We start from the raw sequence: 23270 nt of genomic DNA on the forward strand, positions 1-23270 counted from the left end.
TGTTGTCTATTTACTGCATTATCGCCTTTGAAGCAAACCTCTGAGAATAAATACCCTTTCACTAATCAGGCAGTCACTTTGATAAAATCAAGCAGAACAAGGATGCTGATAGGAACTCGCCTCATTTGCATATGGGCTAGGGCTTCTGGGAGCCATGAGAATTAGGAGTTGAAGGTTTTGCAGATCGAGATTGCTAAAGGGCTGGGCATTTGCACAGACCTCTCCATGCCTGATTGGTGCCGAAGGTTAGTTGCAAGTGGTCCCCTGCTCAGCCTACCTTACACAGGGCCATGCCCAGTTAGGCCCCTCAGGGCTAGGCCCGGCAGGGCTAAGCCCGGCGTTTGTCAGGCGAAGTGCCTGGACCCCTGCTCATCATACCTCAGAATCTGGTCTAGCTATTGCAGACATGGAAATGGTGCTTATATCCCATTGACAGCGCCCACAAGCTGCATACTAATAGCCAATGATGTGTGAATGCGGTCAGGGTAGCAGACATATAGAACAATTGGGTGGGTTCGCTTCCGAACTGGATGCACAGGAGCAGGAGAGAATGGCTGTTGGCGATGTATGCAACTTGCTCTGCGTGAACACATCTACCGACCCTTTCCCCTACACACACGGGCACATACACACACACACACACATAGCCATTGGAGCTATGCAGAGCTAATCAGAAAGATTGGTAATCATTAGAACATGAAAGATATGTGTTCATTTTTTATTAAACTTGTGGACTCCCGCAGAAACGGAGGGACTCACATCTCTAATTGAGGCTTGCTTACCTCTATACAAATGTGTTTGCTGGCTGTCTTTCTTCAACTGGTATGTGCGGTTGTGTCTGTCTTTGTCTTTCAACACGCCTGGCACGTTTACATTATCAAAGAGATGATTGTATGGAGATGGGGAACACCCCTCCGTTGCATTGTGAACTTGAACAGTCTTTTCACCAAAGCAGCTACATGCGACATTGCAAGGTTTTTGTCAGTCTTTGCCTGAAAACATTAAGCCTTCCTCTCGAACTCTATTCACTCCTTCTGTGGAAGACTTCAATTATGAGGATGCATCCCGTCATAAAAGGTTCTCTGTAGATGGTGCAATTCTGGCTTCTCTTCCCCGTGCTTTTTGAAAATAATCCGCCCGAGCCCCTGGTTTACGAGACCAGTGCTCTGCCACTGAGCTACAAGGCCACCTGCTGCTTGCTCACAGCCAACAACAGAAAGTGCAAAGAAACCATTGGTTTTACCTAGGTAGATCTCCAGGTATATGAATTTCTGGTTGTGTAAAAATGGCTGTATATCTCTGCATGTGTTCAGTACGTCATCATACATCTGATTTGCGAAAGCGTGTGTGCTTATGTTGGTGATACATTGTCGGTATGCGTTTGAGTATGTACTTTTACGGGTATGTATGTATTGAGTAGGATGCTGAACAGGTTCATGAGTTTAGATAGCAGGTCAGAATTATGGCAAAAGGAACATGTAAAAGGCAGACAACTAAAAGAAAAAAGAATTTGGGATGTAAGCTTGGGAATTTACTAACTGCGCTGATTTTGGCTCCTATAATAGTAAAGAATGGAAACCTACGAGGAAAGTCTTTGACTAATTTCATTCTCCGCCTGCACCAATGAACTTATTTTTACATCTCTATTTCCATATCTGTACTCATTCCTGTCTTTCACCGGGAGGTTGAAAGATTTTGGTCAATGTTTAAATGCAGACTATAAAGAAAAAATACGACAAAGGTGGGCTTCGAACCCACGCGTGCAGAGCACAATGGATTAGCAGTCCATCGCCTTAACCACTCGGCCACCTCTTCCGTTTGGGAACGGTGCTCGAGTCCCATGCTTAAAGAAGAGATAAAACAATGGTGGTGCAAAGTCAGTGAAAAATAGATCATGTTTGTCATAGTAGAAACAAGATCGTTGACTCGTTCTTCCTTACCCGGCCATTGATAGATAAACACATCAAGTTGAAGTTCAGAAAAATATAACAAGAGCTCCTGGAGGGTTCACAACACTAATCCAGAGGAAGGTGCTTGAGCTTCCGTATGGGACACAATTAGTAGTAAAACCAGCATAATGCAAGCTCCAGTTTCCCAGTGTTTGGCATCATTCAACGTTTCCAGCCAAGATCAAAGTTCAGATGCTGCTGCTTCCTGTGATGTCATTGAATTTAAATAGTGAGTGATGGCAATAACCCTTTTCCAATTAAATTTTGCCACATCAACGTCCCTGAAAATAGAGAAAGGCGTGCAACCCAGAACCGCTGTACTGTTCAATAGAGTAAGGACTTCACCGTGATCATCTGCATCTGTCATCACAAGATTATCAAGGTTTTTTTCTTGAAGAAATTAGGTCCAGAAAGCCGACCTTCCCCACAGACTATTCAGACACCTTGCGCTTGTGGCTTTGTTATAGGCCCGAATCCATTGGTAAAAGGTTGCACAGGTACAATGTGCAATATCAGTTCCTATTCAACAATGTTCAAGAAAATTACCATTTGGAGGCCCTGATGAGGATCGAACTCACGACCCCTGGTTTACAAGGCCAGTGCTCTGCCACTGAGCTACAGAGCCCCTCAGGTTATGATGCATTACAGCAACACAATGAGCACACAACATGATGTTTACTGGGTAGAAATATTTGAAGGGTGTGTGAGAATGTATGTATATGATTGTGATTTGACCTGTTTTTTTCTGGCCGATTTTTTTAGGAGCAGCTAATTTGTGCGTATTCCGCGCAATTTTAGGGTGACTAATGAGGAGATGTGATGCGTGAAAGTTGAAAAAAACATGTACATGGCAGCAGAGAGACAATATGGATATTACCTTTGCTTTTTTAAATTTCTATCCGGATTCTGGCTCAAAGGGTAGTCAAGCACAGCAGATTGCATTCCTGCCAGTAAGACGACAACCTTGTTTGTGTCCTTCTTAATCAACTAACATGCATATTTTCACTTTTTGAAAGCCAATGGCAATGGTGCTTAGAGCAATGCAGATGTTTAAAAAAGATTTCAAAAGTTAAAATCGACGAAGGTGGGATTCGAACCCACGCGTGTACAGCAGATTAGCAGTCCATCGCCTTAACCACCCGGCCACCTCGTCTACAGAGATTATGTTATGCATTCAAGTCTTTACAGGTAATAACACAAACATCTTCAAAATAGAACCACAATGCGTTCCTTGTTGAGGTACATCCAGCCGTTTGCATGAAAACTGCCTCACTTGCTGTTGAGAAAAATTCATGAAAGTCCTGGGGTGTTTATAGGCATCGCCAAGATGACATTGGGAGGTGTTTCAATTGACACGTGTTGAATATGAGGAAGAGCATCATGCTGGCTCCAGTGGCACTGCCTGCAGCATGACAAAAATGTAGAAGGGACATTTGACTGCACCATTGGCTGAACATCAGTGGCAAAGTGTATATCAGGCTAAAAGGTAAGCTCCAGTGGCACAATATGGGCACTACAAGGCACCCATAATTTGGTGTCAGCTAAAAAGACAATGCCAGAGCTTGTGGGTGCTTTTGTACACTTGTGTGTGTGTTTGTGGGTGTAGTTTCATGTCGAAAACCAAAACACAGCAGCTCCAGTGGCGCAATCGGTTAGCGCGCGGTACTTATACAGCAGTACATGCAGTGAGCAATGCCGAGGTTGTGAGTTCAAGCCTCACCTGGAGCAACTTTGGAACTTTTTACTAATTCACCTCAAAACTGAATTATTGAACCAATAAATGTTCTGGACATTTTTTGGTTCACCTCAAGGTTTCCTTGATTGTCAGTTAATGTTGTATGACAGCTCCTCTGCCTTTTAGACATGGAATACTCATTGCAAGTTATTTATGGGGTGTTTGCGCTTTAAATACAGCTACGGAGGGTTTTTGAAAATAGAACAGAAAATAAAAAATGTCAACTGTTATTATACTCCATTTTCTGCTGAGCACCACTTACGGAAGACATTTGTAAAGGTAGAAAAAGGGTTACTGGAGTAGGATCCAGGAGACAATATCAACTTACAAAGAATAATGTTGTCTATTTACTGCATTATCGCCTTTGAAGCAAACCTCTGAGAATAAATACCCTTTCACTAATCAGGCAGTCACTTTGATAAAATCAAGCAGAACAAGGATGCTGATAGGAACTCGCCTCATTTGCATATGGGCTAGGGCTTCTGGGAGCGATGGGAATTAGGAGTTGAAGGTTTTGCAGATCGAGATTTCTAAAGGGCTGGGCATTTGCACAGACCTCTCCATGCCTGATTGGTGCCGAAGGTTAGTTGCAAGTGGTCCCCTGCTCAGCCTACCTTACACAGGGCCATGCCCAGTTAGGCCCCTCAGGGCTAGGCCCGGCAGGGCTAAGCCTGGCGTTCGTCAGGCGAAGTGCCTGGACCCCTGCTCATCATACCTCAGAATCTGGTCTAGCTATTGCAGACATGGGGAATGGTGCTTATATCCCATTGACAGCGCCCACAAGCTGCATACTAATAGCCAATGATGTGTGAATGCGGTCAGGGTAGCAGACATATAGAACAATTGGGTGGGTTCTCTTCCGAACTGGATGCACAGGAGCAGGAGAGAATGACTGTTGGCGATGTATGCAACTTGCTCTGCGTGAACACATCTACCGACCCCTTCCCCTACACACACGGGCACATACACACACACACACACATAGCCATTGGAGCTATGCAGAGCTAATCAGAAAGATTGGTAATCATTAGAACAAGAAAGATATGTGTTCATTTTTTATTACACTTGTGGACTCCCGCAGAAACGGAGGGACTCACATCTCTAATTGAGGCTTGCTTACCTCTATACAAATGTGTTTGCTGGCTGTCTTTCTTCAACTGGTATATGTGGTTGTGTCTGTCTTTGTCTTTCAACACGCCTGGCACGTTTACATTATCAAAGAGATGATTGTATGGAGATGGGGAACACCCCTCCGTTGCATTGTGAACTTGAACAGTCTTTTCACCAAAGCAGCTACATGCGACATTGCAAGGTTTTTGTCAGTCTTTGCCTGAAAACATTAGGCCTTCCTCTCGAACTCTATTCACTCCTTCTGTGGAAGACTTCAATTATGAGGATGCATCCCGTCATAAAAGGTTCTCTGTAGATGGTGCAACTCTGGCTTCTCTTCCCCGTGCTTTTTGAAAATAATCCGCCCGAGGCCCTGATGAGGTTTGGACTCATGACCCCTGGTTTACGAGACCAGTGCTCTGCCACTGAGCTACAAGGCCACCTGCTGCTTGCTCACAGCCAACAACAGAAAGTGCAAAGAAACCATTGGTTTTACCTAGGTAGATCTCCAGGTATATGAATTTCTGGTTGTGTAAAAATGGCTGTTTATCTCTGCATGTGTTCAGTACGTCATCATACATCTGATTTGCGAAAGCGTGTGTGCTTATGTTGGTGATACATTGTCGGTATGCGTTTGAGTATGTACTTTTACGGGTATGTATGTATTGAGTAGGATGCTGAACAGGTTCATGAGTTTAGATAGCAGGTCAGAATGATGGCAAAAGGAACATGTAAAAGGCAGACAACTAAAAGAAAAAAGAATTTGGGATGTAAGCTTGGGAATTTACTAACTGCGCTGATTTTGGCTCCTATAATAGTAAAGAATGGAAACCTACGAGGAAAGTCTTTGACTAATTTCATTCTCCGCCTGCACCAATGAACTTATTTTTACATCTCTATTTCCATATCTGTACTCATTCCTGTCTTTCACAGGGAGGTTGAAAGACTTTGGTCTATGTTTAAATGCAGACTATAAAGAAAAAATACCACGAAGGTGGGATTCGAACCCACACGTGCAGAGCACAATGGATTAGCAGTCCATCGCCTTAACCACTCGGCCACCTCGTCTGTTTGGGAACGGTGCTCGAGTCCCATGCTTAAAGAAGAGATAAAACAATGGTGGTGCAAAGTCAGTGAAAAATAGATCATGTTTGTCATAGTAGAAACAAGATCGTTGACTCGTTCTTCCTTACCCGGCCATTGATAGATAAACACATCAAGTTGAAGTTCAGAAAAATATAACAAGAGCTCCTGGAGGGTTCACAACACTAATCCAGAGGAAGGTGCTTGAGCTTCCGTATGGCACACCATTAGTAGTAAAACCAGCATAACGCAAGCTCCAGTTTCCCAGTGTTTGGCATCATTCAACGTTTCCAGCCAAGATCAAAGTTCAGATGCTGCTGCTTCCTGTGATGTCATTGAATTTAAATAGTGAGTGATGGCAATAACCCTTTTCCAATTAAATTTTGCCACATCAACGTCCCTGAAAATAGAGAAAGGCGTGCAACCCAGAACCGCTGTACTGTTCAATAGAGTAAGGGCTTCACCGTGATCATCTGCATCTGTCATCACAAGATTATCAAGGTCTTTTTCTTGAAGAAATTAGGTGCAGAAAGCCGACCTTCCCCACAGACTATTCAGACACCTTGCGCTTGTGGCTTTGTTATAGGCCCGAATCCATTGGTAAAAGGTTGCACAGGTACAATGTGCAATATCAGTTCCTATTCAAAAATGTTCAAGAAAATTACCATTTGGAGGCCCTGATGAGGATCGAACTCACGACCCCTGGTTTACAAGACCAGTGCTCTGCCACTGAGCTACAGAGCCCCTCAGGTTATGATGCATAACAGCAACACAACGAGCACACAACATGATGTTTACTGGGTAGACATATTTGAAGGGTGTGTGAGAATGTATGTATATGATTGTGATTTGACCGGTTTTTTTCTGGGCGATTTTTTGAGGAGCAGCTAATTTGTGCGTATTCCCCGCAATTTTAGGGTGACTAATGAGGAGATGTGATGCGTGAAAGTTGAAAAAAACATGTACATGGCAGCAGAGAGACAATATGGATATTACCTTTGCTTTTTTAAATTTCTATCCGGATTCTGGCTCAAAGGGTAGTCAAGCACAGCAGATTGCATTCCTGCCAGTAACACGACAACCTTGTTTGTGTCCTTCTTAATCAACTAACATGCATATTTTCACTTTTGTCTGTATGTTCTTTGAAAGCCAATGGCAATGGTGCTTAGAGCAATGCAGATGTTTAAAAAAGATTTCAAAAGTTAAAATCGACAAAGGTGGGATTCGAAACCACGCGTGTACAGTAGATTAGCAGTCCATCGCCTTAACCACTCGGCCACCTCGTCTACAGGGATTATGTTAGGCATTCAAGTCTTTACAGGTAATAACACAAACATCTTCAAAATAGAACCACAATGCGTTCCTTGTTGAGGTACATCCAGCCGTTTGCATGAAAACTGCCTCACTTGCTGTTGAGAAAAATTCATCAAAGTCCTGGGGTGTTTATAGGCATCGCCAAGATGACATTGGGAGGTGTTTCAATTGACACGTGTTGAATATGAGGAAGAGCATCATGCTGGCTCCAGTGGCACTGCCTGCAGCATGACAAAAATGTAGAAGGGACATTTGACTGCACCATTGGCTGAACATCAGTGGCAAAGTGTATATCAGGCTAAAAGGTAAGCTCCAGTGGCACAATATGGGCACTACAAGGCACCCATAATTTGGTGTCAGCTAAAAAGACAATGCCAGAGCTTGTGGGTGCTTTTGTACACTTGTGTGTGTGTTTGTGGGTGTAGTTTCATGTCGAAAACCAAAACACAGCAGCTCCAGTGGCGCAATCGGTTAGCGCGCGGTACTTATACAGCAGTACATGCAGTGAGCAATGCCGAGGTTGTGAGTTCAAGCCTCACCTGGAGCAACTTTGGAACTTTTTACTAATTCACCTCAAAACTGAATTATTGAACCAATAAATGTTCTGGACATTTTTTGGTTCACCTCAAGGTTTCCTTGATTGTCAGTTAATGTTGTATGACAGCTCCTCTGCCTTTTAGACATGGAATACTCATTGCAAGTTATTTATGGGGTGTTTGCGCTTTAAATACAGCTACGGAGGGTTTTTGAAAATAGAACAGAAAATAAAAAATGTCAACTGTTATTATACTCCATTTTCTGCTGAGCACCACTTACGGAAGACATTTGTAAAGGTAGAAAAAGGGTTACTGGAGTAGGATCCAGGAGACAATATCAACTTACAAAGAATAATGTTGTCTATTTACTGCATTATCGCCTTTGAAGCAAACCTCTGAGAATAAATACCCTTTCACTAATCAGGCAGTCACTTTGATAAAATCAAGCAGAACAAGGATGCTGATAGGAACTCGCCTCATTTGCATATGGGCTAGGGCTTCTGGGAGCGATGGGAATTAGGAGTTGAAGGTTTTGCAGATCGAGATTTCTAAAGGGCTGGGCATTTGCACAGACCTCTCCATGCCTGATTGGTGCCGAAGGTTAGTTGCAAGTGGTCCCCTGCTCAGCCTACCTTACACAGGGCCATGCCCAGTTAGGCCCCTCAGGGCTAGGCCCGGCAGGGCTAAGCCTGGCGTTCGTCAGGCGAAGTGCCTGGACCCCTGCTCATCATACCTCAGAATCTGGTCTAGCTATTGCAGACATGGGGAATGGTGCTTATATCCCATTGACAGCGCCCACAAGCTGCATACTAATAGCCAATGATGTGTGAATGCGGTCAGGGTAGCAGACATATAGAACAATTGGGTGGGTTCTCTTCCGAACTGGATGCACAGGAGCAGGAGAGAATGACTGTTGGCGATGTATGCAACTTGCTCTGCGTGAACACATCTACCGACCCCTTCCCCTACACACACGGGCACATACACACACACACACACATAGCCATTGGAGCTATGCAGAGCTAATCAGAAAGATTGGTAATCATTAGAACAAGAAAGATATGTGTTCATTTTTTATTACACTTGTGGACTCCCGCAGAAACGGAGGGACTCACATCTCTAATTGAGGCTTGCTTACCTCTATACAAATGTGTTTGCTGGCTGTCTTTCTTCAACTGGTATATGTGGTTGTGTCTGTCTTTGTCTTTCAACACGCCTGGCACGTTTACATTATCAAAGAGATGATTGTATGGAGATGGGGAACACCCCTCCGTTGCATTGTGAACTTGAACAGTCTTTTCACCAAAGCAGCTACATGCGACATTGCAAGGTTTTTGTCAGTCTTTGCCTGAAAACATTAGGCCTTCCTCTCGAACTCTATTCACTCCTTCTGTGGAAGACTTCAATTATGAGGATGCATCCCGTCATAAAAGGTTCTCTGTAGATGGTGCAACTCTGGCTTCTCTTCCCCGTGCTTTTTGAAAATAATCCGCCCGAGGCCCTGATGAGGTTTGGACTCATGACCCCTGGTTTACGAGACCAGTGCTCTGCCACTGAGCTACAAGGCCACCTGCTGCTTGCTCACAGCCAACAACAGAAAGTGCAAAGAAACCATTGGTTTTACCTAGGTAGATCTCCAGGTATATGAATTTCTGGTTGTGTAAAAATGGCTGTTTATCTCTGCATGTGTTCAGTACGTCATCATACATCTGATTTGCGAAAGCGTGTGTGCTTATGTTGGTGATACATTGTCGGTATGCGTTTGAGTATGTACTTTTACGGGTATGTATGTATTGAGTAGGATGCTGAACAGGTTCATGAGTTTAGATAGCAGGTCAGAATGATGGCAAAAGGAACATGTAAAAGGCAGACAACTAAAAGAAAAAAGAATTTGGGATGTAAGCTTGGGAATTTACTAACTGCGCTGATTTTGGCTCCTATAATAGTAAAGAATGGAAACCTACGAGGAAAGTCTTTGACTAATTTCATTCTCCGCCTGCACCAATGAACTTATTTTTACATCTCTATTTCCATATCTGTACTCATTCCTGTCTTTCACAGGGAGGTTGAAAGACTTTGGTCTATGTTTAAATGCAGACTATAAAGAAAAAATACCACGAAGGTGGGATTCGAACCCACACGTGCAGAGCACAATGGATTAGCAGTCCATCGCCTTAACCACTCGGCCACCTCGTCTGTTTGGGAACGGTGCTCGAGTCCCATGCTTAAAGAAGAGATAAAACAATGGTGGTGCAAAGTCAGTGAAAAATAGATCATGTTTGTCATAGTAGAAACAAGATCGTTGACTCGTTCTTCCTTACCCGGCCATTGATAGATAAACACATCAAGTTGAAGTTCAGAAAAATATAACAAGAGCTCCTGGAGGGTTCACAACACTAATCCAGAGGAAGGTGCTTGAGCTTCCGTATGGCACACCATTAGTAGTAAAACCAGCATAACGCAAGCTCCAGTTTCCCAGTGTTTGGCATCATTCAACGTTTCCAGCCAAGATCAAAGTTCAGATGCTGCTGCTTCCTGTGATGTCATTGAATTTAAATAGTGAGTGATGGCAATAACCCTTTTCCAATTAAATTTTGCCACATCAACGTCCCTGAAAATAGAGAAAGGCGTGCAACCCAGAACCGCTGTACTGTTCAATAGAGTAAGGGCTTCACCGTGATCATCTGCATCTGTCATCACAAGATTATCAAGGTCTTTTTCTTGAAGAAATTAGGTGCAGAAAGCCGACCTTCCCCACAGACTATTCAGACACCTTGCGCTTGTGGCTTTGTTATAGGCCCGAATCCATTGGTAAAAGGTTGCACAGGTACAATGTGCAATATCAGTTCCTATTCAAAAATGTTCAAGAAAATTACCATTTGGAGGCCCTGATGAGGATCGAACTCACGACCCCTGGTTTACAAGACCAGTGCTCTGCCACTGAGCTACAGAGCCCCTCAGGTTATGATGCATAACAGCAACACAACGAGCACACAACATGATGTTTACTGGGTAGACATATTTGAAGGGTGTGTGAGAATGTATGTATATGATTGTGATTTGACCGGTTTTTTTCTGGGCGATTTTTTGAGGAGCAGCTAATTTGTGCGTATTCCCCGCAATTTTAGGGTGACTAATGAGGAGATGTGATGCGTGAAAGTTGAAAAAAACATGTACATGGCAGCAGAGAGACAATATGGATATTACCTTTGCTTTTTTAAATTTCTATCCGGATTCTGGCTCAAAGGGTAGTCAAGCACAGCAGATTGCATTCCTGCCAGTAACACGACAACCTTGTTTGTGTCCTTCTTAATCAACTAACATGCATATTTTCACTTTTGTCTGTATGTTCTTTGAAAGCCAATGGCAATGGTGCTTAGAGCAATGCAGATGTTTAAAAAAGATTTCAAAAGTTAAAATCGACGAAGGTGGGATTCGAAACCACGCGTGTACAGCAGATTAGCAGTCCATCGCCTTAACCACTCGGCCACCTCGTCTACAGGGATTATGTTAGGCATTCAAGTCTTTACAGGTAATAACACAAACATCTTCAAAATAGAACCACAATGCGTTCCTTGTTGAGGTACATCCAGCCGTTTGCAGGAAAACTGCCTCACTTGCTGTTGAGAAAAATTCATCAAAGTCCTGGGGTGTTTATAGGCATCGCCAAGATGACATTGGGAGGTGTTTCAATTGACACGTGTTGAATATGAGGAAGAGCATCATGCTGGCTCCAGTGGCACTGCCTGCAGCATGACAAAAATGTAGAAGGGACATTTGACTGCACCATTGGCTGAACATCAGTGGCAAAGTGTATATCAGGCTAAAAGGTAAGCTCCAGTGGCACAATATGGGCACTACAAGGCACCCATAATTTGGTGTCAGCTAAAAAGACAATGCCAGAGCTTGTGGGTGCTTTTGTACACTTGTGTGTGTGTTTGTGGGTGTAGTTTCATGTCGAAAACCAAAACACAGCAGCTCCAGTGGCGCAATCGGTTAGCGCGCGGTACTTATACAGCAGTACATGCAGTGAGCAATGCCGAGGTTGTGAGTTCAAGCCTCACCTGGAGCAACTTTGGAACTTTTTACTAATTCACCTCAAAACTGAATTATTGAACCAATAAATGTTCTGGACATTTTTTGGGTCACCTCAAGGTTTCCTTGATTGTCAGTTAATGTTGTATGACAGCTCCTCTGCCTTTTAGACATGGAATACTCATTGCAAGTTATTTATGGGGTGTTTGCGCTTTAAATACAGCTACGGAGGGTTTTTGAAAATAGAACAGAAAATAAAAAATGTCAACTGTTATTATACTCCATTTTCTGCTGAGCACCACTTACGGAAGACATTTGTAAAGGTAGAAAAAGGGTTACTGGAGTAGGATCCAGGAGACAATATATATTTACAAAGAATAATGTTGTCTATTTACTGCATTATCGCCTTTGAAGCAAACCTCTGAGAATAAATACCCTTTCACTAATCAGGCAGTCACTTTGATAAAATCAAGCAGAACAAGGATGCTGATAGGAACTCGCCTCATTTGCATATGGGCTAGGGCTTCTGGGAGCCATGGGAATTAGGAGTTGAAGGTTTTGCAGATCGAGATTCCTAAAGGGCTGGGCATTTGCACAGACCTCTCCATGCCTGATTGGTGCCGAAGGTTAGTTGCAAGTGGTCCCCTGCTCAGCCTACCTTACACAGGGCCATGCCCAGTTAGGCCCCTCAGGGCTAGGCCCGGCAGGTCTAAGCCCGGCGTTCGTCAGGCGAAGTGCCTGGACCCCTGCTCATCATACCTCAGAATCTGGTCTAGCTATTGCAGACATGGGGAATGGTGCTTATATCCCATTGACAGCGCCCACAAGCTGCATACTAATAGCCAATGATGTGTGAATGCGGTCAGGGTAGCAGACATATAGAACAATTGGGTGGGTTCTCTTCCGAACTGGATGCACAGGAGCAGGAGAGAATGGCTGTTGGCGATGTATGCAACTTGCTCTGCGTGAACACATCTACCGACCCCTTCCCCTACACACACGGGCACATACACACACACACACACATAGCCATTGGAGCTATGCAGAGCTAATCAGAAAGATTGGTAATCATTAGAACATGAAAGATATGTGTTCATTTTTTATTACACTTGTGGACTCCTGCAGAAACGGAGGGACTCACATCTCTAATTGAGGCTTGCTTACCTCTATACAAATGTGTTTGCTGGCTGTCTTCCTTCAACTGGTATGTGCGGTTGTGTCTGTCTTTGTCTTTCAACACGCCTGGCACGTTTACATTATCAAAGAGATGATTGTATGGAGTTGGGGAACACCCCTCCGTTGCATTGTGAACTTGAACAGTCTTTTCACCAAAGCAGCTACATGCGACATTGCAAGGTTTTTGTCAGTCTTTGCCTGAAAACATTAGGCCTTCCTCTCGAACTCTATTCACTCCTTCTGTGGAAGACTTCAATTATGAGGATGCATCCCGTCATAAAAGGTTCTCTGTAGATGGTGCAACTCTGGCTTCTCTTCCCCGTGCTTTTTGAAAATAATCCGCCCGAGGCCCTGATGAGGTTTGCACTCATGACCCCTGGTTTACGAGACCAGTGCTCTGCCACTGAGCTACAAGGCCACCTGCTGCTTGCTCACAGCCAACAACAGAAAGTGCAAAGAAACCATTGGTTTTACCTAGGTAGATCTCCAGGTATATGAATTTCTGGTTGTGTAAAAATGGCTGTATATCTCTGCATGTGTTCAGTACGTCATCATACATCTGATTTGCGAAAGCGTGTGTGCTTATGTTGGTGATACATTGTCGGTATGCGTTTCAGTATGTACTTTTACGGGTATGTATGTATTGAGTAGGATGCTGAACAGGTTCATGAGTTTAGATAGCAGGTCAGAATGATGGCAAAAGGAACATGTAAAAGGCAGACAACTAAAAGAAAAAAGAATTTGGGATGTAAGCTTGGGAATTTACTAACTGCGCTGATTTTGGCTCCTATAATAGTAAAGAATGGAAACCTACGAGGAAAGTCTTTGACTAATTTCATTCTCCGCCTGCACCAATGAACTTATTTTTACATCTCTATTTTCATATCTGTACTTATTCCTGTCTTTCACAGGGAGGTTGAAAGACTTTGGTCAATGTTTAAATGCAGACTATAAAGAAATAATATGACGAAGGTGGGATTCGAAACCACGCGTGCAGAGCACAATGGATTAGCAGTCCATCGCCTTAACCACTCGGCCACCTCGTCTGTTTGGGAACGGTGCTCGAGTCCCATGCTTAAAGAAGAGATAAAACAATGATGGTGCAAAGTCAGTGAAAAATAGATCATGTTTGTCATAGTAGAAACAAGATTGTTGACTCGTTCTTCCTTACCCGGCCATTGATAGATAAACACATCAAGTTGAAGTTCAGAAAAATATAACAAGAGCTCCTGGAGGGTTCACAATACTAATCCAGAGGAAGGTGCTTGAGCTTCCGTATGGCACACCATTAGTAGTAAAACCAGCATAATGGAAGCTCCAGTTTCCCAGTGTTTGGCATCATTCAACGTTTCCAGCCAAGATCAAAGTTCAGATGCTGCTGCTTCCTGTGATGTCATTGAATTTAAATAGTGAGTGATGGCAATAACCCTTTTCCAATTAAATTTTGCCACATCAACGTCCCTGAAAATAGAGAAAGGCGTGCAACCCAGAACCGCTGTACTGTTCAATAGAGTAAAGGCTTCACCGTGATCATCTGCATCTGTCATCACAAGATTATCAAGGTCTTTTTCTTGAAGAAATTAGGTCCAGAAAGTCGACCTTCCCCACAGACTATTCAGACACCTTGCGCTTGTGGCTTTGTTATAGGCCCGAATCCATTGGTAAAAGGTTGCACAGGTACAATGTGCAATATCAGTTCCTATTCAACAATGTTCAAGAAAATTACCATGTGGAGGCCCTGATGAGGATCGAACTCACAACCACTGGTTTACAAGACCAGTGCTCTGCCACTGAGCTACAGAGCCCCTCAGGTTATAATGCATAACAGCAACACAACGAGCACACAACATGATGTTTACTGGGTAGAAATATTTGAAGGGTGTGTGAGAATGTATGTATATGATTGTGATTTGACCTGTTTTTTTCTGGGCGATTTTTTGAGGAGCAGCTAATTTGTGCGTATTTCGCGCAATTTTAGGGTGACTAATGAGGAGATGTGATGCGTGAAAGTTGAAAAAAACATGTACATGGCAGCAGAGAGACAATATGGATATTACCTTTGCTTTTCTAAATTTCTATCCGGATTCTGGCTCAAAGGATAGTCAAGCACAGCAGATTGCATTCCTGCCAGTAAAACGACAACCTTGTTTGTGTCCTTCTTAATCAACTAACATGCATATTTTCACTTTTGTCTGTATGTTCTTTGAAAGCCAATGGCAATGGTGCTTAGAGCAATGCAGATGTTTAAAAAAGATTTCAAAAGTTAAAATCGACAAAGGTGGGATTCGAAACCACGCGTGTACAGCAGATTAGCAGTCCATCGCCTTAACCACTCGGCCACCTCGTCTACAGGGATTATGTTAGGCATTCAAGTCTTTACAGGTAATAACACAAACATCTTCAAAATAGAACCACAATGCGTTCCTTGTTGAGGTACATCCAGCCGTTTGCAGGAAAACTGCCTCACTTGCTGTTGAGAAAAATTCATCAAAGTCCTGGGGTGTTTATAGGCATCGCCAAGATGACATTGGGAGGTGTTTCAATTGACACGTGTTGAATATGAGGAAGAGCATCATGCTGGCTCCAGTGGCACTGCCTGCAGCATGACAAAAATGTAGAAGGGACATTTGACTGCACCATTGGCTGAACATCAGTGGCAAAGTGTATATCAGGCTAAAAGGTAAGCTCAAGTGGCACAATATGGGCACTACAAGGCACCCATAATTTGGTGTCAGCTAAAAAGACAATGCCAGAGCTTGTGGGTGCTTTTGTACACTTGTGTGTGTGTTTGTGGGTGTAGTTTCATGTCGAAAACCAAAACCCAGCAGCTCCAGTGGCGCAATCGGTTAGCGCGCGGAACTTATACAGCAGTACATGCAGTGAGCAATGCCGAGGTTGTGAATTCAAGCCTCACCTGGAGCAACTTTGGAACTTTTTACTAATTCACCTCAAAACTGAATTATTGAAGCAATAAATGTTCTGGACATTTTTTGGTTCACCTCAAGGTTTCCTTGATTGTCAGTTAATATTGTATGACAGCTCCTCTGCCTTTTAGACATGGAATACTCATTGCAAGTTATTTATGGGGTGTTTGCGCTTAAAATACAGCTACGGAGGGTTTTTGAAAATAGAACAGAAAATAAAAAATGTCAACTGTTATTATACTCCATTTTCTGCTGAGCACCACTTACGGAAGACATTTGTAAAGGTAGAAAAAGGGTTACTGGAGTAGGATCCAGGAGACAATATCAACTTACAAAGAATAATGTTGTCTATTTACTGCATTATCGCCTTTGAAGCAAACCTCTGAGAATAAATACCCTTTCACTAATCAGGCAGTCACTTTGATAAAATCAAGCAGAACAAGGATGCTGATAGGAACTCGCCTCATTTGCATATGGGCTAGGGCTTCTGGGAGCCATGAGAATTAGGAGTTGAAGGTTTTGCAGATCGAGATTGCTAAAGGGCTGGGCATTTGCACATACCTCTCCATGCCTGATTGGTGCCGAAGGTTAGTTGCAAGTGGTCCCCTGCTCAGCCTACCTTACACAGGGCCATGCCCAGTTAGGCCCCTCAGGGCTAGGCCCAGCAGAGCTAAGCCCGGCGTTTGTCAGGCGAAGTGGAAGTGCCTGGACCCCTGCTCATCATACCGCAGAATCTGGTCTAGCTATTGCAGACATGGGGAATGGTGCTTATAACCCATTGACAGCGCCCACAAGCTGCATACTAATAGCCAATGATGTGTGAATGCGGTCAGGGTAGCAGACATATAGAACAATTGGGTGGGTTCGCTTCCGAACTGGATGCACAGGAGCAGGAGAGAATGGCTGTTGGCAATGTATGCAACTTGCTCTGCGTGAACAAATCTACCGACCCCTTCCCCTACACACACGGGCACATACACACACACACACACATAGCCATTGGAGCTATGCAGAGCTAATCAGAAAGATTGGTAATCATTAGAACATGAAAGATATGTGTTCATTTTTTATTAAACTTGTGGACTCCCGCAGAAACGGAGGGACTCACATCTCTAATTGAGGCTTGCTTACCTCTATACAAATGTGTTTGCTGGCTGTCTTTCTTCAACTGGTATGTGCGGTTGTGTCTGTCTTTGTCTTTCAACACGCCTGCCACGTTTACATTATCAAAGAGATGATTGTATGGAGATGGGGAACACCCCTCCGTTGCATTGAGAACTTGAACAGTCTTTTCACCAAAGCAGCTACATGCGACATTGCATGGTTTTTGTCAGTCTTTGCCTGAAAACATTAGGCCTTCTTCTCGAACTCTATTCACTCCTTCTGTGGAAGACTTCAATTATGAGGATGCATCCCGTCATAAAAGGTTCTCTGTAGATGGTGCAACTCTGGCTTCTCTTCCCGGTGCTTTTTGAAAATAATCCGCCCCAGGCCCTGATGAGGTTTGAACTCATGACCCCTGGTTTACGGAACCAGTGCTCTGCCACTGAGCTACAAGGCCACCTGCTGCTTGCTCACAGCCAACAACAGAAAGTGCAAAGAAACCATTGGTTTTACCTAGGTAGATCTCCAGGTATATGAATTTCTGGTTGTGTAAAAATGGCTGTATATCTCTGCATGTGTTCAGTACGTCATCATACATCTGATTTGCAAAAGCGTGTGTGCTTATGTTGGTGATATATTGTCGGTATGCGTTTGAGTATGTACTTTTACGGGTATGTATGTATTGAGTAGGATGCTGAACAGGTTCATGAGTTTAGATAGCAGGTCAGAATGTTGGCAAAAGGAACATGTAAAAGGCAGACAACTAAAAGAAAAAAGAATTTGGGATGTAAGCTTGGGAATTTACTAACTGCGCTGATTTTGGCTCCTATAATATGATATGATATGATATGATATGGTATTTGTAACGCGCCTATACACAAGTGTTTCAAGGCGGGACGAGGCAGGGAGGGAGGGAAACAAGGGGAAGACAGACAAACGATCCTACTAGGCCAGGTGTCATTCAGATCGGGCAAGTGCAGAGGTAAGGGGAAAAGGAGAAAGTGCAGGGGGAGGAGGTGGGGGGGAAAGTGCAGTACACGGTAAGTAGCGTAATAAGATAATAAATAATAAATAAAAGGGCCAGCTGGTGGCAAGTGCGAGGTAAGTGCAGAGCAAGTGCTAGGAAGGGGGCTGTAGGGATACAGTGACAGTCCCACAGTGCAGGGGGAGCCAGGGAGGCAGTGCAAGTGGAGAGTGGCTGGGCCCTGGACCGAGGTCGCTGAGAGTGGCCAAGATGCAGGTATAGTGCAGAATTTCAGTGGGGAGTTAAGCAGGTTTAGCAGGGGAGAGGGAGAGAGAAGGCAGAAGCGAAGAGGAAGGTTTTGAGGTGCTTCCGGAACCGGAGATGGTTCTCCTCAAGTTTCAGGGAGGCAGGAAGGCTGTTCCAGAGGGAGGCCCCTGCTGCGGAGAGAGATCTACCCCCAGCTCGTTGCTTCGAGAAGCGGCTGACCATGAGGGAGTTGGAGACGGATGAGCGAAGGGCTCGTGAAGGAAGATATTTAGGAAGAGAGAGTTGAAGGTATTTAGGCCCCAGGCCCCAGAAGGCCTTGTGGACAATGCAGAGGGTTTTGAACTTAATCCTCGCAGCCACTGGGAGCCAGTGAAGAGATTTCAGTCCTGGAGAGATACGGTCCCTGGGCTTGAGGCCAAAGACAAGTCTCGCAGTTCTGTTCTGGATAAGTTGCAGAGGGCGGAGAGTGGAGGCAGGCAGATTAAGATAGAGGCTGTTACAGTAATCCATCCTTGAGAGAACCAGGGCTCGGGAGACAGTGAGCTTCTGGGGGAAGGAGAGGAAGGGAAGAATACCTCTGAGGAGGTGCAGCTGGTAGTGTGACTTCTTAGAGACGTCAGATATATGAGGAGAGAAGGAGAGTGTGGAGTCGAAGATGACCCCAAGGTTTTTAGCCTTGCAGGTAGGGGCAGGAAGGGGGCCAAGGGAGGCCGGCCAGAGAGCTGCAGGGAAGGAGGGAGTGGGTGTGCCGATGAGTAGAATCTCAGTCTTACTGGCATTAAGGCAGAGGTCATTGGCGGCACACCATTCCTGGATAGCAGACAGACAGTCGGAGATGAGGGAAGAAGAGGAGGAGGCCGAGGGTAGCCTGAAAATGAGCTGGGTATCGTCCGCATAGCACTGGAAGTGGGGGCAGAGAGCGGCGATGCGGTGGGCAAGGAGTGCCAGATACTGGTTGAAAAGCCAGGGAGAGAGGTTGGATCCCTGGGGGACACCACAGGTGGAGAAAAAGATGTCGGAGAGGAAGGAGCCCATTTGGACCTGGGAGGGTCGACCGGAAAGGAAAGAGGTCAGCCATGCCAGAGCCTGACCAGTGATACCCAGGTTATCACGGAGACGGTTGAGCAGGATGGAATGGTTGACAGTGTCAAAGGCAGAGGAGAGATCGAGCAGAATGAGAACACAGGGAGTGTTGGAATCGAGGTTCAGGAGCAGGTCCTCACGGATGTTCAGGAGAGCAGTTTCCGTGCTTCTGACCGCTCTGAAGCCGGATTGATGGTCATGAAGGTTACCAACATATTCAGCATGGAGGTTAAGCTGGGAGATGGCCAGTTTCTCCAGGAGCTTGCCCAAGAAGGGAGTAATGGAGATTGGGCGATAGTTGGCCGGGCAGGAGGGGTCGGAAGAGGGTTTCTTGAGGAGGGGGTGCACAAGGGAGTGCTTGAGGGGGGATGGGAAGACTCCAGAGGCGAATGAGTGGTTGCAAAAGTCAGCCAGGGCAGGAGCCAGGGAGTCGATGTGGTCCTTGATGGTTTTGGAGGAACAGGGGTGAACCTGTTTAGACGAGGCTTTCATAGATCGGACTTTTCTGGAAACCTCATCAGCAGAAAAAGGTGGAAAAGCAGAGAAGGAGGGCGGAGGGGCGGCTGCAAGAGAGCAAGAGGAAGAGCCGGGAAGAGAGGGAGGGAGGTGAGAGGAGGAGAGCGAGGACAGGATGTCCTGAGTTTTTGAGATGAAGTGCGAGGCCAGTGCCGTGCAAAGGGCCTGGGAGGGGACAGGAGAGGTAGAGACTGCAGCAGGGTTGGCCAGCTCCTTGCAGATTTTAAAGAGTTCGGCCGAGTTGTTAGATGCCTCAGAGATGCGGGCTTGGATAAGGGCTCTCTTCTTGGTGAGAACGGAGAGCCGGTATTGCCTTTGGAGCAGGCGGCAGGCCAGTTTGTCAGAGGATGAACATGAAGCACGCCATTTCCTCTCTGCCACCCTGCACTTGCGTTTTAGGGTGACGAGATCCGAGTCATACCAGGAGTTACATTTGGCTTTGGGCTTCAGGCGGATTCTCATGACGGGGGCAAGGATATCAAGAGTATCAGATATAGAGGAATAGAGCATGGAGAGGGCTGTGTCAGGGTGGGAGTCAGCCAAGGGGGGAGAAGGGGGCGAGAAGGTAGCAGCGAAAGCTTCAACTGACACGCGCTTCATGGGTCGGATGACCGAGAAGGTGGGAGGCAGTGAAGAGGGTGGCTTTGCCTGTGGGTTAGGGAGGGAGAGGTAGGAGGATAGGAGAAAGTGATCGCTCCAGGAGAGAGGAGTGGAGAGAGGGAGGGAGAGGGGAAGGTCAGAAGAGATCAGAGCATCAAGAGTGTGCCCTGCAGAGTGAGTAGGCCCAGACGGGAGAATAGAGAGTGAGAGAGAGTTGCAGAGTTCGCGAAAGAGACCAGTGGGGGGACAGGAGGCATCGAGGTGGATGTTGAAGTCACCGAGAAAGAGGAGTTGGGTGGTTGAGGACAGGAGTGAGGAGGAGAGGTCAGCCCACTCAGAGAGGAAGGAGGAAATTTGACCAGGTGGCCGATAGATAGTGGCCACGGTAAGGGAATGGCTAGGAGAGAGAGAGAGTCGGCAGACAAGACATTCAAAAGAGGAGTAGGTCTGCGTAGGAGTGACAGTGGCAGAAATCCACTCAGGGAAGATAAGGGCAACACCACCCCCTGAACGGTTAGGCCTGGGCACGGAGAGGATCTTGTAGCCATCAGGTAGGAGTGTGTCGAAGCTGGTGGCAGAGCTGGCAGTGAACCAAGTCTCAGTGAGACCGAGGACGTCGAGGTCCAGTTCCTCAAGAAGGCGACAGATATCAGAGGAGTGCTTGATGGCAGAGCGAGAATTTAGAGTGGCAATGTGGAGAAGGTTGCCACCCTTGAAAAACTTCCGGGGAGGGGTACAGATCAGAGGTACGCCCTGCGGAGGTGTTGGAGAAGGAGTTGAAGAGGGAGCAAGAGAAGGGGCAGGGAGGGAGGGGAGAGGCAAGGTAGCCGAGGACAGAGGAGGGGGGACAGCGGGAGCGGAGAGGAAGTTGATGAGGCATGGGAAGCGTCTATCAAAGAGGTGAAGGTTGGCCTGAGGGCCTTGGACCAAGACGGTCCCGTTAGCATAGACATTAATGATGGCTTTAGAGGAGTGGAAAGGGGCCAAGAGGACATCCCAACGGGTGCCACCATTAATGGGAGAGGTGGAGAAAGGAGAGAGCACCACGACCATGTGAAGGGTCCATAGTTCAGGTGAAGGCACGAAAAAGAGAATGTCAGTGAGAGTTTCCTTGGAGCAGGCGCTCGTGTAGGTGTCAGCGATAGGGAGGCCTGGGTTGGAGACCAGGATGTCCTTTTTAAACTTTTTCCTACCGGATTTAGTGAGGAGAGCAGGATAGTCAATGGAGAAGCAGTTAGAGTAGATAGGCGAGATAGAGAGCACCATGGAGTAAGAGGGAAGGCGGACGACACGAGTATGCAGACAGGAAGTGAGTGGAGGGCACTAGTTTACCACAATGCAGAGCAAACAGTAATGCGTAGTAGGTCAGGGCCACCTAAGTTTGAGAATCCTGCGAGGGGAGAAAAAGCACCCTAGTTGAACACAATGCAGAGCAAACAGTAATGCTTAGTAGGTCAGGGCCACCTAAGTTTGAGAGTCCTGCGAGGGGAGAAAAAGCACCCTAGTTGAACACAATGCAGAGCAAACAGTAATGCTTAGTAGGTCAGGGCCACCTAAGTTTGAGAGTCCTGCGAGGGGAGAAAAAGCACCCTAGTTTACCAAACAATTGGAATAAGGGGGCGAGGCATCGTGCGGATGAGGTGTGCAAGGTGGGGAGGGGTCGGCCAGAGAGCGGAGGAACTGGCACCTGGCGTCCCCTGCGGACACCTGCAGACACACAGGGAGCCGCACTGTAGGAGTCGCCCTTGGCCTGGGGCCCTTAGCCGCGGGGGCTGCCGGGCAGAGGGCTGCCCAGGAGGGGGGAGGTTATAGGCAGAGGGAGAGGAAGGGGGGGGTGTGGGCGGGCAGGGAGGTGGGGAGGGAGGGGAAGACCAGGAAGTGGGAGGGGGGGAGCAGGAGCAGGTCAAACACCGCGCTAGGAGCGCGAGGGAAAAAATTCAACTTTCTTTTTCCTTTCTTTTTTTAAAAAAAGCACAGAAACACTCACGTAGGCCCAGGCAGGGCTTTCCAGGCCTGCTGATCCCCTCAGGCCACCGGCGACCGCTCTCCACGCTCAGCTGGAGAAAAGAAGCGAGCGTGGGGAACGGCCGTCGAGTAGGCCAGAGGGGAGGCAGGCACACAGCCAATCAGAGGGGGGGTGGGCGGGCAGGGAGGCGGGGAGAGAGGGGAAGACCAGGAAGTGGGAGGGGGGGAGCAGGAGCAGGTCAAACACCGCGCTAGGAGCGCGAGGGAAAAAATTCAACTTTCTTTTTCCTTTCTTTTTTTAAAAAAAGCACAGAAACACTCACGTAGGCCCAGGCAGGGGTTTCCAGGCCTGCTGATCCCCTCAGGCCACCGGCGACCACTCTCCACGCTCAGCTGGAGAAAAGAAGCGAGCGTGGGGAACGGCCGTCGAGTAGGCCAGAGGGGAGGCAGGCACACAGCCAATCAGAGGGGGGGGTGGGCGGGCAGGGAGGCGGGGAGGGAGGGGAAGACCAGGAAGTGGGAGGGGGGGAGCAGGAGCAGGTCAAACACCGCGCTAGGAGCGCGAGGGAAAAAATTCAACTTTCTTTTTCCTTTCTTTTTTTAAAAAAAGCACAGAAACACTCACGTAGGCCCAGGCAGGGCTTTCCAGGCCTGCTGATCCCCTCAGGCCACCGGCGACCGCTCTCCACGCTCAGCTGGAGAAAAGAAGCGAGCGTGGGGAACGGCCGTCGAGTAGGCCAGAGGGGAGGCAGGCACACAGCCAATCAGAGGGGGGGTGGGCGGGCAGGGAGGCGGGGAGGGAGGGGAAGACCAGGAAGTGGGAGGGGGGGAGCAGGAGCAGGTCAAACACCGCGCTAGGAGCGCGAGGGAAAAAATTCAACTTTCTTTTTCCTTTCTTTTTTTAAAAAA

The 23270-nt window shown here is 46.4% G+C and overlaps 19 non-coding genes across 19 annotated transcripts; 4 read left to right on the forward strand and 15 right to left on the reverse strand.

Annotated features, from left to right (window-relative positions):
* Positions 1 to 1733: 1733 nt before the first annotated feature.
* TRNAS-GCU (transfer RNA serine (anticodon GCU)) lies at positions 1734 to 1815 on the reverse strand. The gene has a single exon. It is a non-coding gene; the product is annotated as a tRNA-Ser (tRNA).
* A 687-nt stretch (positions 1816 to 2502) lies between these two features.
* Positions 2503 to 2574, reverse strand: TRNAT-UGU (transfer RNA threonine (anticodon UGU)). Its single transcript has one exon. It is a non-coding gene; the product is annotated as a tRNA-Thr (tRNA).
* A 451-nt stretch (positions 2575 to 3025) lies between these two features.
* TRNAS-GCU (transfer RNA serine (anticodon GCU)) lies at positions 3026 to 3102 on the reverse strand. Its single transcript has one exon. It is a non-coding gene; the product is annotated as a tRNA-Ser (tRNA).
* Positions 3103 to 3582: 480 nt separating this feature from the next.
* Positions 3583 to 3677, forward strand: TRNAI-UAU (transfer RNA isoleucine (anticodon UAU)). The gene is made up of 2 exons: positions 3583 to 3620; positions 3642 to 3677. It is a non-coding gene; the product is annotated as a tRNA-Ile (tRNA).
* A 1485-nt stretch (positions 3678 to 5162) lies between these two features.
* Positions 5163 to 5234, reverse strand: TRNAT-CGU (transfer RNA threonine (anticodon CGU)). Its single transcript has one exon. It is a non-coding gene; the product is annotated as a tRNA-Thr (tRNA).
* A 546-nt stretch (positions 5235 to 5780) lies between these two features.
* TRNAS-GCU (transfer RNA serine (anticodon GCU)) lies at positions 5781 to 5862 on the reverse strand. The gene has a single exon. It is a non-coding gene; the product is annotated as a tRNA-Ser (tRNA).
* A 687-nt stretch (positions 5863 to 6549) lies between these two features.
* TRNAT-UGU (transfer RNA threonine (anticodon UGU)) lies at positions 6550 to 6621 on the reverse strand. The gene has a single exon. It is a non-coding gene; the product is annotated as a tRNA-Thr (tRNA).
* A 465-nt stretch (positions 6622 to 7086) lies between these two features.
* On the reverse strand, positions 7087 to 7163 carry TRNAS-GCU (transfer RNA serine (anticodon GCU)). Its single transcript has one exon. It is a non-coding gene; the product is annotated as a tRNA-Ser (tRNA).
* Positions 7164 to 7643: 480 nt separating this feature from the next.
* TRNAI-UAU (transfer RNA isoleucine (anticodon UAU)) lies at positions 7644 to 7738 on the forward strand. The gene is made up of 2 exons: positions 7644 to 7681; positions 7703 to 7738. It is a non-coding gene; the product is annotated as a tRNA-Ile (tRNA).
* Positions 7739 to 9223: 1485 nt separating this feature from the next.
* On the reverse strand, positions 9224 to 9295 carry TRNAT-CGU (transfer RNA threonine (anticodon CGU)). Its single transcript has one exon. It is a non-coding gene; the product is annotated as a tRNA-Thr (tRNA).
* Positions 9296 to 9841: 546 nt separating this feature from the next.
* On the reverse strand, positions 9842 to 9923 carry TRNAS-GCU (transfer RNA serine (anticodon GCU)). The gene has a single exon. It is a non-coding gene; the product is annotated as a tRNA-Ser (tRNA).
* A 687-nt stretch (positions 9924 to 10610) lies between these two features.
* TRNAT-UGU (transfer RNA threonine (anticodon UGU)) lies at positions 10611 to 10682 on the reverse strand. The gene has a single exon. It is a non-coding gene; the product is annotated as a tRNA-Thr (tRNA).
* A 465-nt stretch (positions 10683 to 11147) lies between these two features.
* On the reverse strand, positions 11148 to 11224 carry TRNAS-GCU (transfer RNA serine (anticodon GCU)). Its single transcript has one exon. It is a non-coding gene; the product is annotated as a tRNA-Ser (tRNA).
* A 480-nt stretch (positions 11225 to 11704) lies between these two features.
* Positions 11705 to 11799, forward strand: TRNAI-UAU (transfer RNA isoleucine (anticodon UAU)). The gene is made up of 2 exons: positions 11705 to 11742; positions 11764 to 11799. It is a non-coding gene; the product is annotated as a tRNA-Ile (tRNA).
* Positions 11800 to 13284: 1485 nt separating this feature from the next.
* TRNAT-CGU (transfer RNA threonine (anticodon CGU)) lies at positions 13285 to 13356 on the reverse strand. The gene has a single exon. It is a non-coding gene; the product is annotated as a tRNA-Thr (tRNA).
* Positions 13357 to 13902: 546 nt separating this feature from the next.
* On the reverse strand, positions 13903 to 13984 carry TRNAS-GCU (transfer RNA serine (anticodon GCU)). Its single transcript has one exon. It is a non-coding gene; the product is annotated as a tRNA-Ser (tRNA).
* A 687-nt stretch (positions 13985 to 14671) lies between these two features.
* TRNAT-UGU (transfer RNA threonine (anticodon UGU)) lies at positions 14672 to 14743 on the reverse strand. The gene has a single exon. It is a non-coding gene; the product is annotated as a tRNA-Thr (tRNA).
* Positions 14744 to 15765: 1022 nt separating this feature from the next.
* Positions 15766 to 15860, forward strand: TRNAI-UAU (transfer RNA isoleucine (anticodon UAU)). Its single transcript has 2 exons — positions 15766 to 15803; positions 15825 to 15860. It is a non-coding gene; the product is annotated as a tRNA-Ile (tRNA).
* Positions 15861 to 17351: 1491 nt separating this feature from the next.
* On the reverse strand, positions 17352 to 17423 carry TRNAT-CGU (transfer RNA threonine (anticodon CGU)). The gene has a single exon. It is a non-coding gene; the product is annotated as a tRNA-Thr (tRNA).
* Between the last annotated feature and the right edge of the window lie 5847 nt (positions 17424 to 23270).

This window comes from Ambystoma mexicanum, unplaced genomic scaffold (assembly GCF_040938575.1).
Source record: "Ambystoma mexicanum isolate Mex_15411 unplaced genomic scaffold, UKY_AmexF1_1 Mex_scaf46, whole genome shotgun sequence".
Lineage (NCBI taxonomy): Eukaryota > Metazoa > Chordata > Amphibia > Caudata > Ambystomatidae > Ambystoma > Ambystoma mexicanum.